Below are 18,796 nucleotides of genomic sequence, written 5' to 3'. Positions count from 1 at the left end.
ACTTGAATACCCCTGCCAGTTCAGCTTTTGCCAGTTAACAGGAGATGGAATCTCTGCCTGGGCTAGTTTCAAACTGTGGTTTTCTAGATCACAGCTTCCTGAATAGCTAAGATTAGAGTTAGGAGCCACTGATACCCAATTTACTAACACACCTTTCATTTCTCTCCCCTTTTCCTCCTTCTTTCTCCCCGCTCCTTCCTTCTTTTTTTTTTTTCTTGGTTTTTTTTTGTAAGCAGCAGCCTCATTTTTTCTTCTCTGACTTTAATTCCAGTCCTTTCTCTTTTTAGAAAAAAGTACCACTCAAGTCTACTTTTCATTTGTCTATTATCTTCTTCCTAGAATCTCCCACTGAAGTTTCACTGTCTTCTCCTCCTGCAAAAGCACACATCTCAATTTTCTATTCAATTGAATCCAAGAATTCCAGCTCCACCACTCACTGGTGATCTCCCCCATCTCATCCCAGGTTTTTAAATATTAAGATGCAATTCTCCTGGTTTCCTGATTTCTCATCATTTCAGAGCACATTGAATTCATCTTTCCTTTTCATACCAGTTCTATGAAAGTACAGTAAATTAGAATTAACTATCATGAATTTGATTTATTTCTTATAATAATAAAGACATACCACTCAGACATTTCTTTCTCCTAAACTGCCATTTCTTTTCTATTTTTGCTTTTGGTGCTGGTCATAGGGGCTTTAATTCAGAGCCAGGCTACTGTCCCTGAGCTTTATTGATCAAGGCTAGTGCTCTACCACTTGAGCCACAGCTCCACTTCTAGCTTTTTTTCCCCAAAAACACTTTATTTTATTTTATTTCATTTTATTTATTTTCTTGTGAAAATATCATACAGAGGGTTACAATTACATGAGCAAGGTAATGAGTACATTTCTTATCAAGCATTGTTGCCTCCTTTGTTTCCCCATCCCATCCCAACAAACCCTCCCCCCACCAACCCCCACCTCCAGCCAAAGTTGTAAAGTTCGTTTTCGACATAACGTCTTGTACCTAACGTCTTGTACATCTCTTTGTTGCAATAGGTCCACATGTATCCCTATTTAAACAAAAAAATACGGAATGCTTCACTAATTTGCATGTCATCTTTGTGCAAAGGCCATGCTAATCTTCTCTGTATCGTTCCAATTTTAGTAAATGTGCTGCCGAAGTGAGCACCAAGTTATTATTATTTTTTATTATTGTTGTTGGTCGTGGGGCCTCAACTCTGGGCCTGGGTGCTGTCCCTCAGCTCTTCAGCTCAAGGCTAGTGCTCTACCACTTGAGCCACAGCTCCACTTCCGGCTTTTTCTGGTTATGTGGTGCTGAAGAATCGAACCCAGGGCCTCATGCATGCAAGGCAAGCACTCTACCACTGAGCAACCTTCCCAGCCCCCACTTCCAGCTTTTTGCTGGTTAAGTGGAGATAAGAGTCTCATAGACTTTCCTACCTGAGCAGGCTTTGAACTGCAACCCTCAGACCTTAAGTTCCTGAGTAGCTTGAATTACAAGTGTGACCCACCAGGCCTAGCTTTAAACTGCCATTTCTACAATGGGATTTACTTTGTTTTAAACTGAACTAGCAAGTATTTCTTTACCTAAATTACAATCACAAACTATAGCTAAATGGAATGTGCAAGATGAAGGGACATGTGCCTAATTAATTAACCTTAATAGAATATCAATGGCAAACTGACAGCAACTGAAAACAGGGACAAACTTGATAGAAAAAGGAAACCTGACCACCAAATGCCAAATGGCTCACCCCTGAAATCCTAGCAACTCAGGAGGCTGAGATATAAGGATTGCTGTTCAAAAACCAGCCAGGAAAAGAAAAAAGCATGAGACATCTCCAACTAAGCACCAAAAAATCAGGACATAGAGCTGTAGCTCAAGTAATAGAGCCCTAGCCTTAAGCACTAAAGCTCAGAGATAGTGCCCAGGTCTCGAGGTTAAGCTCCAGCACACACACATACACACTCACTCCCCCCAACACACACGTGTGAAAAGGAAATCTGTGGTGGAAACATAATGTAGATAAAAGTAAGAAAATAGGTTTTAAAGGGAATATGGACAGGATAAGAGAAACAAAGGAAAGAGCATGATCATTAGCACCAAGAAAAAAAAAAAACTTATTCTTGATAAAAATCAAGGGAAACTAAAACACAGAGAACAGAAATATGTTCTGGTGACTGTGCGGATGTAGCTTTGGAGCAATTTTTACAGCTCTAAAACAGTCTCGGTAAGAGATTAAATTTTCCACTTCTCACAAAGGGGATTTCTGAGGTAACAGATACAAAATATTTGGGACTTTATAAACTTTCCCCCCCCCCCCAAGATTACATACAATTAACTAGAATTGGTAAATTCTCTCTGTAAAAGCTTGGTTTATACAGAAGCTTTGGTTTGTATGAGTATAGCTGAAATTACACTTACTAGGCCAGAATTATAAAAGATCAGTCTTTATGCTTCAGGGCATATAAAGATCACTGGATGCAATCAAAATGAAATTTTACCTTTTGGTACATTATTGCCTAAGAAGGAACCTCACAGGATTTCCTTAATGTCAGATAGAAATAAATTCAAAGCAGACATGATGGAAAGAAGACTGACTTTAAAATAGTAATCCCTATACTCCTAAGAGCATATGCAAAGAATATACTTACTGCCATAGTAGGCTTGGTAGTTTTAAAATATACTATGTGAGAAGTAGCAACAGAGCAAGTCCATCAGTACATGACACACCAAAAACATGATGCTATACCAGTGAAATAATGTATAAACAAAACAAAAACCTGGATATCCTATCCATTTTCTTAGGAGGAAAGGCTGTAAGAAAACAAAAGAGCCGGGTGCTGGTGGCTCACGCCTGTAATCCTAACTACTCAGGAGGCTGAGGATCACGGTTCAAAGCCAGCCCAGGCAGGAAAGTCTGTGACATTCTTATCTCCAATAAAAACACTAGAAAACCGGAAGTAGCACTGTGGCTCAAGCGGTAGAGCACTGGCCTTGAGCTGAAGAGCTGAGGGACAGTGCCCAAGCCCAGAGTTCAAGCCCCACGACCGACAAAAAAAGAAACCAAAAGATTTAAATCTGAAAAACAATTTAGTGACACCTTATGGCTACATAGGACATGGATCACTGGTTTAAATTGGCACACTAGAGCACAAGAGCAAAAAAAAAAAAAAAAAAAAAAAAAAAAAGGCAATACTTCCTGAAATTTTACTGATTTCAGAAGGCATTATTCAAAAATACCATTATTTCTGGGACCACGACATTCTCTGTGCCTGACTAACGGGCTAATTTTGGATTCCTTCCTCATTGACTGTTTGATGCTGAAGTTGTTTTTATAAAAAAACAATACAAACAGTATCTTTGTGATCAAAGCTGTTCTTTGAAAAAAAAAAAAACCTTGCAAACAACTGAAAATGTATCATAGGATAAGCTGAGGCTAGTATCCAAAACTGCATTCCTCAGTTATAGAAAACTAAAATACAAGTTTGAGTATCTCTAATTAAAAAAAAAAAAAAAGCAAATAACAACAAAAACAAGGAATCAAATATTTCAAACTCAAATCTCATTGGGGGATGTGAAGTGGGGATATGGACTGAGATTTGAAATTAGAGCCTTGAATTTGCTAGGCCCTCTACCCCTTGAGCCACATCACCAGCCCTATGAGCTTTACTTAGTTTTTTAAGACAAACTTTTTTTTTTTTTTTTTTTTGCCAGTGTGACAACTACTGGTTACATGGGAGAGGGGTTTGGAAGGGAGATGTTCTCTCACAATATTTTTGCTCCAGCAGGCCTCCAATAGTAATCCTTTGGACCAGCTCCCAAGTAGCTAAGAATGTAGGCATAAGCCATTACTCCTGCAATAATCAGAAACTTTTTGAGTGCTGATATGCTTATAAAGTTTTAGATTTTGAATTACCTGTATAGTATATGGAAATATTCCTAATCCAAAAAACCTGAAATCAGAAACACTTTTGAACTTAAAAATAAACCTGTATCTCAATTTCCTTTATTCAATTCCTGCATATATCAAAACTGCATTGTGATATTTTAGAGTAATAGGTTCTATTGTCAAATGGCAATTCCAATAGCAATCATGTGTTTGTTTCAATTAGAAGTCTCTGGAAAGCTGCACAACATTTTCTCTTTCAAAATTGGATGTACCTGATGCAAACAATATTTTAAACATTACCGTATTTTATAACTCTTCATGAAGATCCAATTTCATTAATTCTACCTCTTCCATTCCATTGTGACTTGAATTCACGGAAGCACAGGTAGATATTTGTAGAATATACATCAATAACATAGGAGGAAGACACAGCTTTTACTCACTGCATATAAGCCTAGAAATCTATTTCTTCAACTATAAGCTAACCATATTTTTATGAATTTTATATTATTACACCAAAAACCATAATTTAATTTATAAGAGACAAGAACTGAAGTGACTATATCTTTATACCAGAGATAGTGAAAAGAAAATGTTAGTATTCAGAATGGCTTGTCATTAACTCATAAAACATTTACCACCTGAAATGTCATGAAGTCAGATGATTAACATTGGCCTTGCTCAGTTGTGGACACTACTACATCCACTGCCTAGTCCCACTCTGAGGAGTCATTATCACAGGTGGTGTGGTATCACACATTATCACGCATTATTAACTTTATCGTTGCATCCCTCCATCTAGTTGGTTCTGTTTCTATTATAATTTTTCTGCGGTAAAGACTATATGCAATGATACAAACAAAAAAAAGAGATTCAGTGAAATGTTCTATTGAGTATTTAAAAAATATTAGTCCATCTTACTTCTAACAGCTAAAAACAATCCATAGAGAAACAAATGCCACCAAAGTGCTAATGAACAAAATAAATGATATTTCTCAGCTTATAGAAATGTTCATGTACATGTATGTACTCATTTTTTCAAGGAAATTGGTTTGGTTTTTCAACAAATGCAAGAAAATTCTATTCAATTATAAATTGAAATTGAAATTATTTAAAATATTTCATAAAACCAATAGGATTCTGAGATCACATGCAAAGCCTCTGATAAATGCAAATTTAACAAAAATGATGACAGAATAAGTTTTCAGAAGACAAGTCCTTGGAAACATAGAACTTTAGAGTTTTGTTTTTTTTTAATTTTTGACACCAGTACTTGGGCTTGAACTCTGTGACTTGTGTTCTCACTTGGCTTTTTTTTTTAAATTTTTATTGTAAAGATACTGTACAGAGCAGTTACAGTTACATGAGTAAGGTAATGAGTACACTTCCCATAAAGCATTGTTACCCCCTCCTTTGTTTTTCCCCTACTATCCCTTCCTTCCCCACCTCCTCCCTCCCCCCACCCAAGTTGTAAAGTTCGTTTTCAACATAATGTCTTATATATCTCATTGTTACAAAAAAAAAAAAAGGTCAACCTGTATCCTTGTATTAGCATTTTGTTATTTCCCTTCCCCTCCCCCAAATTAGAAAAATGTATATACAAGATGCAGGGCACCAGAATCAAATACAGTGACAACAGGGATGATACCATGGAGGAAGAACATACAAAAGAAACAAACAAACAAAATCACACGGTACATTAAAAACAACAGCAACAAAGGAAAAAACCTCTCACGTGTCCCTATCTTGGCATTCCTTTCGCTTAGCATCATCTTATATGGTCATATGTTACATAACTTTTGACCTTTTCTGCTTGTCTGGTAAGATTATCCTAGACATATACTAGTTATTGCAAATAAGGGAAACCATAGGACCTATGTTTCTTTGGGCCTGGCTTACTTCACCTAATGTAATTTTTTCCAAGTCTTTCCATTTCCTAACAAATGAGGCAGTGTCACTCTTTCTGATGGAGACATAGAATTCCTCTGTGTGTGTGTGTGTGTGTGTGTGTGTGTGTGTGTGTGTGTGTGTATGTGTGAATATATACACGTGTGTGTGTATATGTGTGTGTATACATATATATGTATATATATGTATACACACACACACACATATATATCACATTTTCTTGATCCATGCTGTGATAAACATAGTTGTGCTGGTAGCTTTAGTATGGCCTTGTTTGGACTGTTTGGTTAAATGCCCAAAAGTGGGATTGCTGGGTCATAGAGGAGCTCTATGTGGAGTCTTTTAAGGAACCTCCATACTGCTTTCCAAAGTGGTTGAACAAGTTTACACTCCTGCCAACCATACAGTAGGGTTCCCTTCCGGCCACATCACCTCCAGCATCTGTTGTTATGAGAGTTCTTGGTTACAGCCATTCTAACCGGGATGAGGTGGAATCTCAATGTTGTTTTGATTTGCATTTCTTTTATGGCTAGAGAAGTTGAGCATTTTTTCATATGTCTATTGGCCATTCTTACTTCCTCTTCAGAGAAGTCCCTCTTTAAGTCTTTGGCCTACTTATAAATGAGGCAGTTCTTTCTTTGAAAATTTGTTGTTTTTGAGTTCTAAGTATATTTTAGATATGAGGCCCTAGTCTGTTGTATGGTTAGTGAAGATCTTTTCCCAATGGGCTTTCTATTGCTCTTGCTAGCTATGTCCTTTGCTAAACACAAGAGTTCTGCAGTTTCATGCAATCCCATTTGTCCAACCTTTCGTTGATTTGTTGTGTTTCTAGGCCTTTATTAAAAAAGTATTTGGCCTGTGCCAAGGAGCCCTAGAGTTTCTCTTATTTCTTTCTGTAATGTTTTCAGGGTGTCTGCTTTGACTTCAAGGTCTTTGATCCATTTGGCGTTGATTCGGGTGCAGGGTGGTATATGGAGATCTAGCTTTAGTTTTCTACAGGCATTCAACCAATTTTGCCAGCAGCATTTACTGAAGAGGCTGTCTTTCTTCCATTCTATTTTTTTGGCTCCCTTATCGAGGTTTAGGTGGCTACAGGTCTGTGGGTTCATTTCTGGGTCTTCAGTTCTATTCTATTGGTCCTCAGGTCTGTTTTTTAGGGGGGACAGGGGGTGTTTTTTTTCCCGCTTGGCTTTTTAACTCAAGGTGGTATTCTATCACTTAAGCCACATGTCCACTTTCAGCTTTTTACTAGTTAACTAGAAGAAACTCATGAACTTTTTGCCTGGGCTGGCTTCAAACCACAATCCTCAGTTCTCAGGCTCTAGAGTAGCTAGGATTACAAGTATGAGACACCTGGCTAAAACTTGAGTATTTTGTAAAAACAATATGCTACCATACTGTAAAAGTCAAATATTCAATAAAAACTAATAATGTGCTAGTATGTATAAAAATTATGTCACTAAAAAGCATTAAAAAAAAAAAAAAAGCATTACAGGCTCACACCTGTAATCCTAGCTACTGAGGAGGCTGAGATCTAAGGATCATGGTTTGAAGCCAGCCCAGGCAAGAAAGTCTGTAAGACTCTTATCTCCAATAAACTACTCAGAAAAGGCCAGAAGTGGTGCTGTGGTTCAAGTGGTAGAGTGCTAGACTTGTGTACAAAGAGGTTCAGGGACAGAGGCCAGGCCCTGAGTTCAAGCTCCAGGACAGGCCAAAAAAAAAAACAAAAACAAAAAGAAAAGAAAAAGAAAAAGCAATTTTTAAAATTCATCTACTAATCAAAATAGTTTGTATTACAATAATATAAATTTTCTTAATTAAGTATTTTGCTAATTTGTAGCTTAACTTTTCACAATTTTGTCTAAATGTCATATCCCAGTTTTAAATCAATTCTCAGATTATATGGATGTGGTACATAGGAAATTAAGTTTGTTTCAAAGAATTAAAATATTTAAGTCAGATTATTAGCCAAATATACAATTTCACATAAAATACTTTTATGGTTATATAAAGAGTATCAACAGTATCTTGAGCTTAAAGAAGTACAAAAGACATAGCAAAGACACATAAGCACTCATTCGTCCAGTCGACGAAAAGCAGCAATGAACCAGTTAAGGCTCACTTGTTGAATGGCTAGGATCAGATTCTGGTTCCTTCATGGTAATCACTTTGTCCCAGACCTCCTATCCTGCCCCAACTCTGAATCTTAGCAAAACAGAGTATAGTGGAAAGAAGAGGAAGAAAATTTTTTTTAATTATATGGGTTCATATTTTTGCTTGTAATACTTATTAGCTGTATGTACTTGGGAAATTATTGAGTACATATGACCCTCAATTCTCACAAGGTTATATAGAATAAAATGAGATACCATGAATAGTAAGAAATCAATATGCCTTGATATAAGCAAGCATTCAAACTATTAAGTTTGTGGCACATTAATTTAAAGCAAATAATGTGCTTTTTTGTTTTCTTAGCAAAAAATAAATAAATAAAATATAAACACTTAAGGATGTATTTTTAGTTTCCTAGTATTGTGATAGCTACTTTTTAAATAAAAAAGAATAGTTTCAGAATAGATATAAACAAAACAAGATATTGTCTCTAATCATATAATTTGGTAGAATAAGTACATCAATTTAGTTCTTGCAGATATTTTTCAAATCCTAACGGTTTACACTGTGACTTCAAGGATTTTACTCTTTCCTTGCAGAACTACTTATTTATATTTAATAGAGCTTTTAGAAACTAACTTATTTACTATGGCTTGTTATGAAAAACATTTTATTGTGACATGTACTTAGTATTTCTAGACTAATTTTCTTGGGAGGTTTACTTAATGAAAGCCTAAGCATCACTGTTAACCATCACCATTGGTTTTTATTAACTATCATGTATAAATTTATTTTTCTTGAAAACTAAATTCACTGTATTTGTTCTTGCTCTGAGCCATTTTAACTAGGCACAGCAACTACACTATCATACCCTATATAGACATATTAACAGACATTCTTATTTAAAACAAAAGAGCAGCTACTTTTAAAACATCAGTGTATTTTTTCCAAGTGGTTCCACTATGATTTCTTTTTCCCTTCAATATAGATTTCCCTCTGTCCTTGAGATTTAATGATTTCAGAAGAGGAATGTATCCTTTTATGTAGATGTTTTATGTTTTCCCAAACCACTGAGTCAGTGTCACAAGGGTCAATTCATTCCTAGTGATCTCTCTCTCCATTCAAAACATTTATTTACCACAAGAGTAGCTGCTGAGAGCTTTTGCAGAGAATTAATAACTTTACAGGACCTGTAGACTACTGGAATCCTCTTTGAAATTTAATTCTACATATACAATTAAAGCAGCAGAATTTTTTCTAATCCTAAATTTGTTTTGTTTTTAAACTACATATTAAAGGAATGTGTCAGGATCTTAATTTTTTAGAACTTTCTTAATTTTTTTTCTGGTCATGTGTTTATAATCTTATTTATATGTATACATACAACTCTAGGCACTAGCATCCTCAGAGCTCAGTAAATGATACCTGATCTTTCAGAAAAACAATTAAAGTGAACAGATGAAAGACAGGGAAAACACTTAGGTAACAAACACTACAATTTCTTTCTTCTAATCAGCACAAAAAGCCTTTCAATGCCCAAGCAAGCTGTATTAATGACTTCCTAGTTCCCGTTCAGGTTCCTTATTCCTTCAAAACAATGGAAGGATGAAACTACCTCAAATCTTCCTTCCAGTTAAGTTTAAGACTAAGAAACTATTTGGGGCCAATAAGCTTTGAGGCAGGTCAAAGCACTTAACTGCAAACTTGAAACCTTGTCAGAGCAATCATGATGCCATAAAAATCAAAGCAGCCTAGGTCACTGAACTACTAAGAAAAGTTAGTCATTTGGCAGAATCACTCGTGTGTGTGTGTGTGTGTGTGTGTGTGTGTGTGTGTGTGTGTGTGTGTGTGTGTGTGTGTGTGTGTGTGTGTGTGTGTGTGTGTGTACACAGTGGAACTATGTGATGAGAAGCTCTTCTTATGTGAAGTAACAAGTGTTCATGCTATGTGTTACAACACAATTTAACCTATCATGGTTCATCACAGAGATGTGCTATTTCTGTTCTTCCACTCAAAGACACTTGGAATTGATCTAGTAAGATTTCCTAAGAGAACAGTGTCAGAAAAATTTTACGAAGTCAAAGGGCACTGATGGGGTATTGTGTGTGTGTGTGTGTGTCCCCTGAGGGATATTTAAAACAAAAAGAGTTAAGTCAGGGAATGCACCTATATAAAAAGAAATGAGATAATCAATAAAGGTACAGAGCAGAGTTTTCAGGGAATTTAAGAAAAATTAACAATTAGTGTGGGAATGAACTATCACAAGTTGACTTGAGGCCTGCCCTCACACTACTCTACTCACTGAACAATGTGCCCATCTGCAGAGTCTGTTCAGCTCTGGGATTGGTTTTGAGTTTGTGTGTGTGCTTTGTCACCAAGCTTTCTTTCTTATGAATGACTTACTAAGTTCATGACTTTCTTCCTGTTTTCCAGTGGTCCTGAGGACAGTTCACAGGTGTACCTGCTTGTTTTACAAACCAAGATCCCTGAAACTAATCCATCATCTAGTTTTTCCAAGCCCACCTTCCTATTCAATTGTTAGTCACTGTACATTATCCATATTTCCAACTTTTATAAGACACCAATTCAATCAGTTGATGAATGGCAGCAACTTATGTGAAATTAAAACTTCAGGAAATGCCAATTTGTTTAACAGTAAAATTCCCAAAATCTAGCTTGTTTACAAAAATGCATTTATTTTCTGTTTCCTATTTTGCTCTCGGTAGTGCCAGAGTTTGGATCAGGACCTTATGCTTGCTAAACAAGTGCTCTAATATTATTCTGTCTATAAAAATGTCTACCATCACTCTCTGGTGATAACCTGGCTTCTCTAACAAGTTTGACATTGTGCAAAAAAAAAAAAAAAAAAAAAGAATAGCTCTTTTTGCTGTCCTTTCTGACAGCTTTTTTGTGGGCTCAGCTTCAGGGCATCATACTCCAGAAAAAAAAATTCAGTTATAAGATGGCATGGGGACACAGGCCTGTAGTCCTAGCCATCGGGAGCCTTAGAAGGCTGGAAGATCATTTGAGCCCACATTTTGAGACCAGCCTGAGCAACATAGGGAGACCCTTGTCACAAACAGACAGACAAAGCTCTATTGGTTGCTTTCTCTACACTACCCTAGTGTGTGTAAAGCCCAGTGAAAACTGCCTTTGGCCTCATTCCTCATATCATCACTACTGTGCATGATGGTCAAGGCACTTGCTCCAAACAATATTTCCTAAAGGCTTCTGGCTTTACATAGGCCACAACCAAGAAAATCAAGCACCGGGCTCAAGTTTAGGCTCTTCTGAGGGACTTATAAACTGCTTGCTCTGAGGTTATGCTTTGATAGGCAGGAAATGTCATGTTCAAGATACTATGATGGTGTGATGACAATATCTGAAAGCAAAATCTGGACCCAATAATTTAGGCAAAAATTAAAAGTAATAAACTTTTACTAGCCTATGATATTAACAACTCAGAGGCATTTAACAAATGGAGGATAAAATTTCACAGAGCTACATATTTTAATCAAATTAAGAATATTATCTTTATGTCCTATAAAGAACTTGTGAAAACTATACAGCTGCCAGTTTGTCTTGCACTATTAATTATTAGCTTAAATTCAACACATTGTTAGAAACTGCCTTTTAAGGAAAGGAAATCCAGAGTTAGTGGGGCTTAAAAATAACAAGGGAGCATATTGCATTTCAATAAAACAACTTATGAATCACAGGGAACTGGTTTCTCTACAGCACCATAGTCAATAAACAGCAGCTGAAAACCTTCAGGTGTCTGCTGGTTGTTTTTGGAACGATAAATTTCTACCTCCTCTAAGGTCTACCAATGGTGTATCATTACTCTTCTCCTCAAGCAGTGCTTGAAGCTTTGCTAACTTTAAGCACAGAAAAGAACAAAAATATGTAAGCAATCACAATGTTGTTTACATAATATTTAAATAGCTCAAAAATATTTTGAATAATATTTTAAGGACAATTTTAAATGTGTTATAACTAGTGTTTTCTAATGTTTGATGTCTGGAATTTTACTCTTAAATTTCAGTGACAGTCTTCTTATGTCCATTTTCTCCAATAGCTCAGGAAATTACAGCAAGAATTGACTAATGGGAATGAATTAAATAAAAACTTCTGTACAGAAAAGGCAACAGTTACCTGAGTAATGAGACAGATATTCATCTGTTAGGAGATTTAATATACAGAATACATTAAAAATGTCTGAAAACACTTGCCACACAAAGCAATAAACCAATCAATAAAGACATGACTTAACAGTTCTCAAAAGAAGTACAAATAACCAATAAATATATGAAAAAATCTGGACATCAAGTAATATAAATCAAAATACACTCTTATTCTCTCAACACAGTGATAATGAGAATATAAACTGGTGCGACCACTAGGGAAATTAGTGTAGAGTTTCCTCAAGAAACTACAAATAATACTGTCATATAATCCAGCTATACTCCTGGGTATATATCTAAAGGAATCTATGCTAGAATGCAAAAGAAATGCCTACACACTTTACAGCAGTGGTACTCACAATAGCCTAGTTAAACATTAACAGATAAATTGATAAAGAAAATGTGATACAGATATACAATGGAGTTCTAGTGAGCCATAAAAAAATTAAATCATTTGCAGGAAAAATAAAACTGAAATCATCACATTAAGCAAAATGGCAAGTACTGTATAATTTCTCTCATATACAGAATCTAGGTTTTTTTTTTTTTTTTCTGTGAAAGTAGAAAGGGAACTATTTGGGTAGATAGATGAAACTAGTGTGAGGAAGGAAGTGGGGATGAGAGGGGAAAACGAGAAATAAATCTGACTGATGTATACTATATGCATGCATGAACATGCCACAGTGAAATCCGTTACTTTGTACAATTAAAAAAAATGCACGGGTGGCTCATGCCTGTAATCCTAGTTACTAGGGAGACTGAGATCTGAGGATCACAGTTTGAAGCCAGCCCAAGCAGAAAAGTTGCTATAAGATTCTTATCTCCAATTAGCCACTCAAAAACCAGAAGTGCCCCTGTGGTGCAAGTTAGAAAGCTAGTGTTGAGCTCAAAGGGGCTCAAGGACAGTGCCCAGGACTTGAGTTCAAGCCCCACAAAACTGGCCAAAAAAAAAAAAAAAGGCAAGAACAGAATACTTGAAAGTTAAAAAAGTTAGGAAATAAAGTTATTCATTTGAAAACCAGATTTACTTGGTACCTCTGAATTCTTTTTTAAAAAATTATCTTTAAGCAGTTGTGCAAGGAAGATATCATATAACAAAGCAGAATAGGAATATATTTTCTCAATCTGTGTCACCTCCTTCAACAATCTCATTCCCCTTCAATTTCTTAATTCCATATTTAAATTTTTAGTTATTATAAAGGTGATATATAGAGGGGTTACAGTTACATGAGTGAGGTAAAGAGTACATTTCTTCTTGCACAATGTCACCCCTTCCCTTGTTCTTTTTTTCCCCTCCCATCCCCATCCATAAGTTGTATAGCTCATTTTCAGCATAGTGTCCAATGACTACCATTGCTGCATTAATTTTTAACTATACGTAGAAAATATTCTAAGTTCAGTTTAGAAACTACTGAATTGATATTAAACATAGAATGAATTATGATATTTTCATATATACAACCGTAGTAAGAATGAGCTACAACTACACAAAATATGGATGAATCTCACAAACAATATTGAGAAAAAGCAGCCAGACACAAGAGATAATATATTATACAATTCTATTTATAGACAATCCAAAAATAATCAAAACATATGAGTATTGTTAGAAATCCAGAGAACTGCTTTTTGGAAGTTGCAGAGACAATGATTTGAAAAGAGCATAAGAAGGTGCTTGGACTATTCTTTTTATAAGTAAGCACTTGTTACATCTTTGGGCTCACTCAAGAATTCTTCAAGCTGTTCAGTTAGGATTGTGTACTTTCTGTACATGTGTAACACTTTACAAAAATTTGCTTAAAAAGTAACATGTGTTAAACTTCAGAAATTAAAAAATTGAATCTTTTAAACTTAAAAAGTTAAAAATTAATATATTACATGTACAGTCCTGACTTGTTTTAAATTTAACACTCAGTTGTAAGTATAGTTCAGGGTCATCTAATGTTTCATGAACATTAATGTTAATACCTCAGGCATTTTAGGAAATGTCCTTTCTTTTTTAACTGGCGATCGGAACTCAAACTTGATATCTGCTGCTTCCTCTCACTGGCTGATACTCTACCACCTGAGCCATGCCTCCAACCCTGGAAATGTCATTTTATATGCATATACTCACACACTTCTCCATTAATACAAGAAGTTTTAACACAAACTATATAAAACTCAACACAGGATATTTTTAAATCATTTTTCATGACAGACCACTCCATGCTACCAAGAGCATAATCACTACTCCTCTAGGACAGTATCATTCATGATAATAAAGTTCTCCAAAGAAAATATACTTCTCTTCCCTATCTCTCCTTTAGAATCAAGTTCCTACAGTTTTCCAAAGTTATGGAGTATAGAAAATAGTATAAAAAATATTCTTGACCTAGGGCTTATGAAAGGACATTTTCTCTTCAGTTTCTAACGAATTTACCTTATCAAACATTACACTATTATTTGCAAAGAAAATTTTAATGTAAATGTATTTATGTGAATAAATAAGGTTGACTATCAACTAAGTATACTGCTGCACTAAAGAATGCATCTAAATTCTATTACTAAATATATGGTTTAAGTAGTGTTAAAATTTAGTCTAAGACCACAGGATAATTCATAAAATCTCCCAGATTACTGTAAATTGTTCATGAACCAGTGAAAAGTACATTTTTATCTCTGGAAGAGCTGTTACCATCATGCCTTCTGTGCTAAGCAAATTGTGTACATAATCAAATCAGCTAAAACAAATTACCCCATAATGCCTAAATGCCTGAAGACTTTTTATATTTTTTCTCCCCTATTAAAATACCACATTTGAAATTGATAATTCAGACTCCTATGTGAACCATGATTTCTAAAGCTTAGGTAGAATTCAACAACCATTCATTCACTTTCACTTTCCATACACCCAATTATTACATTTGTTACATGGGGTCCATGCACAGTCCATAAAAGTCTTTTGTGATTTGTGTAATAATAAAAAATTTCATCATAAATTTTACATCTCACTGATTCCTTTTTTAAACTATTTTTTTAAATTGTGAAAATACTGTACAGAGGGGTTACAATTACATGGGCAAGATAATGTAGCCTCTTCCTTTGTTTCCCCTTCCAATCCCATCCTCCCCTCCTCCCCCACACTCCTCCCACCCAACCCTCCTCCCCCCCACCACCAAAGTTGTAAAGTTTGTTTTCGACAGACAACTTGTATGTCTCATTGTTGCAATGGGTCCACCTGTATCCCTATTTAAACAAATCATTTAAAGTATTTTAAGTGTGCACATCAGTGCCCTTCAGTATATTTGCACTGCTATTCAACTATCACACCGTCTATCTAAAGACAATGGGTTTTTTTTGGTTTGTTTGTTTGTTTGTTTTTGGGTCCGGTCATGGAGGCTGAACTCTGGGCTTGGGCGCTGTCCCTCAGCTCTTCAGCTCAAGACTAGCACTCTACCACTTGAGCCACAGAGCCACTTCTGGCTTTTTTCTTTTTGCTTATGTGGTGCTGAGGAATCGAACCCAGGGCCTCATGCATGCAAGGCAAGCGCTCTACCACTGAGCCATCTTCCCAGCCCAAGACAATGTTTTTAATGGGCATTAATTTCCTTCTAAAGAATCTAAAATTTTTATTCAAAAATTGTCACATTTTCTAGATAGCTACAAAACAGGAAAAATGTGAACTACTGGCTTTTTCTAATGAAATAAAACAGCAAACTGCAATGGTGTTAAATCTTCTAACAAAATCTAGCTCTGGTGTTCTATGAAGAAGCTTTATTTCAATTATTCACGACAACTACAAATGGGCAACTGTTTAAATAAAAAATAAAATTTAAACCTTTATTATATTTTAAATAATTCACAGGAAGGTAAGTGTTTTGAATAAATTAGCCTAAAACAAAACTACTTCAACATTTAAAAGTAAAAGGATTTGTATTTTATTAAAATGTTCCATTTGCAGGGCTGGGAAGGTGGCTCAGTGGTAGAGTGTTTGCCTTGCATGCATGAGTCTCTGGGTTCAATTCCTCGGTACCACATAAGCAGAAAAAGCCAGAAATTCCATTTTTCTCCACCTCAGGTATTTCAACAACAGCAAAAACAGTATAAATCATATCCCTTTTGTGGTGATTATGATCATTAGTTTTGGTGGTACTGGGGATTGAACTACAGTCCTTGTGCATGATAGTCTGGCAGTCTAAACACTGAGCTACACTGGTAATTTCTGAGATAAGCATCTCACTTTCTGACCAGGCATGCCCCTGGGTACCATCCACCTAAATTAAGCCTCTGAGTAGCTAAAATAACAAGCTCAGGCCACTTAATCCAGCTCTTTAGTGAGGAGTCTGGCAAACTACTTCCCTGGCTGCCCTCTACATTCAATCCCAACAATCTCAGCCTCCTTAGTAACTCGGATTACAGGTACAAATCAACAAACTGAAGTTATAAATTAAGATGCACACTCTCTAACCTTTCACTCCAACTGGCCTCTAACCTCCCAATCCCAAATAACTGGGCTCATAGGGTGGGTGTGAGTTACCCCATCTAATATAACCTAATAAATGTTGATGCTAGAAAATTTGATTCATAGATTCAAATGATTAAAATTCATACTATTCACAAGTTAATTTGTGTTTTATTGAACTACCAATAAATGTAGATAGGCAATGTAGAGAACAGAAACAAGTAATGCCTATTAGGAAAAAACAGAAAACTGTTAGTTCCCTATGGGCTTAGGCATGAATAATCAAATTATTTGGGATAGATTCAAATCAATGTTAGACAAAATAATTCCTAAGTTAGAAAAAAATATATGGTATTTCCTATATGGAAAAAAGATCACATATTGCTTCATGTGAAGGTATTATGTTTTGCATGTATCTTCATAGTTATCTATGTAAGCTTCAATTATAAGGACTGCTAATGGACTCAATTATTTCACCAAAAGGAAAAAATAATCTGAGGTGCAAAAAGATTCTAATAAAAACATTTAACAAATAAAGTCATGTAGAAAGGTTAATTACTAGTTTCTAAAATAAAATACAATCTATAAAGCTTTAGGAGGGAAAAAGCACAAAATACCTTATAGTTATTCCTCATAATAAATTCCTTTGTTAATAAACGAAGTCACAGGGTGATTATGTCTGAAAAGAACACTTCAGGGTGAAATAAAACAGAGATTTCCAACAATTTTCAGTTTTAGACATCTCTACAGTACTCAGCTAAACCAACAATTACAAAAATACATAATAACCTTTGGAGTTTTTTTAAAAAAAACTTTCTAGATATCTTGCTGCCTCTTCTAAATAAGTTAGAAAATTTGCAACCCAGATGGTGATATTTATGTTAAATAAAATACTCCATAAAAGAGATGTACTGTAGGTTAACAAAAATTTTACTTTCCAGCTAGATGAAGACTTAGTGTATATAATGTAACTTACTAAATATTTGAAAAAAAAAATCTTACTAAAATATTATTAACATTCTCCTCTAATCACTAAATTGTTTCTTCTGTGTTTTCAATATAAGTGAAAAAAGTAGACTTAAATTAAGAACCAATAACAATCTTTATGATAAACAGGATTATAAAAATTTTTTCATAATGAATATGCTGGAAAACAACATAAGGACTAAATGGTAATAATTCTCCACAGTCTAGATTCCCTAAAGAGATATATCTCATCCCAGCCCCTGCCCTTGACACTAGTACGTTAAAATTTTAAATGGGGGCAAGACTGGTAGACTAACAGTATGGATTGCTTAGAGAAACCTCCTCTCCACCCCAACACTTATCAAACTAGCAAAAATGTAATGACAATGATTCACAATCTTGAGATTGATCAAAACTTACAACAGATTGTAAAACATTTACTCAACAAAATCTTGAGAAACTCAGTAACACCAGAGGGAAGCCCTGGCATTCAAGCCAGGGCTGCCTTTCTCCTCCCACAGCTCTGTGTTAGGGAAGAGCTGTTTTAGTAGACTTGTCAGCTGAGTGGCAGTTCTTGTCTCCCACAGATCCCTGGGGTGGAAGAGCTATTCTTGGAAGATTCAGCAGCTGGTGAACACCACCAGCCTGTGTTACTTCCCAAAACTCTGTCACAGTAAGACTTATCCCAACACACAGCAGCAGCCAGGAAGAATACATTTTGCCACTCCCAAGTCTCCTTACTCAATATGTTAAGATCAGTTCCTTGCCCTTTCACATGTAAATATACTCGGTCCCGGTTCAAAAAGGCAGAGCCAGGTAGGGCACGTGGTAAACATGGCTCTCTTCACTCCCAAGCTCCCGATTCACAGTAATACCAGGGGAGGGGCCAAGCAAGCTTAAAATGCTGGTAGAGTCTGGCTTCCTCTGGATCAGACTATGGAACAGTCTATATATTCTAGAGCATCGTGGAAAACACAAGAGCAATCAGCTAGTGTTGGGAGTTGAACTATGCCCTTCTAGACCTAAAGTTGAAGTCCTATTATGGATGGAGAATGTCTAGCCCTCCAGCTATTTAAAGCCCTGAAAATTAATTAATGCATGATAGGACAGACATGAATTTTCTTCTTTCATGCTGCCTACAGCCAATAATATTGTACTGATAATATTATGTGGACTGTGAATGATGCTATAAATATACAAATGGCACTGGACAAAAAAAAAATTCAGTCATCCTATCCCTGCCAACTCTCTGAAGTCTGTAAGGATGATCTTTAGAAATGTGGTT

The 18,796-nt window shown here is 35.7% G+C and overlaps 1 protein-coding gene and 1 non-coding gene across 3 annotated transcripts in view; both read right to left on the bottom strand.

Annotated features, from left to right (window-relative positions):
* LOC138824676 (ubiquitin-conjugating enzyme E2 E2) overlaps positions 1-18,796 on the bottom strand; it is a 235,435-nt gene that overhangs the window by 140,388 nt on the left and 76,251 nt on the right. The gene's annotated exons all lie outside the window — the stretch shown is intronic.
* Positions 1,066-1,172, bottom strand: LOC138824894 (U6 spliceosomal RNA). The gene has a single exon (XR_011371211.1). It is a non-coding gene; the product is annotated as a U6 spliceosomal RNA (small nuclear RNA).

The sequence above is a fragment of the Dipodomys merriami genome, unplaced genomic scaffold, assembly GCF_024711535.1.
Source record: "Dipodomys merriami isolate MVZ:Mamm:240054 unplaced genomic scaffold, mDipMer1.0.p SCAF_13, whole genome shotgun sequence".
In the NCBI taxonomy this organism is placed as follows: Eukaryota; Metazoa; Chordata; class Mammalia; order Rodentia; family Heteromyidae; genus Dipodomys; species Dipodomys merriami.
The sequence above is the reverse complement of the archived record's forward strand: the minus strand, read 5'-3'. Positions and strand labels throughout refer to the sequence as shown.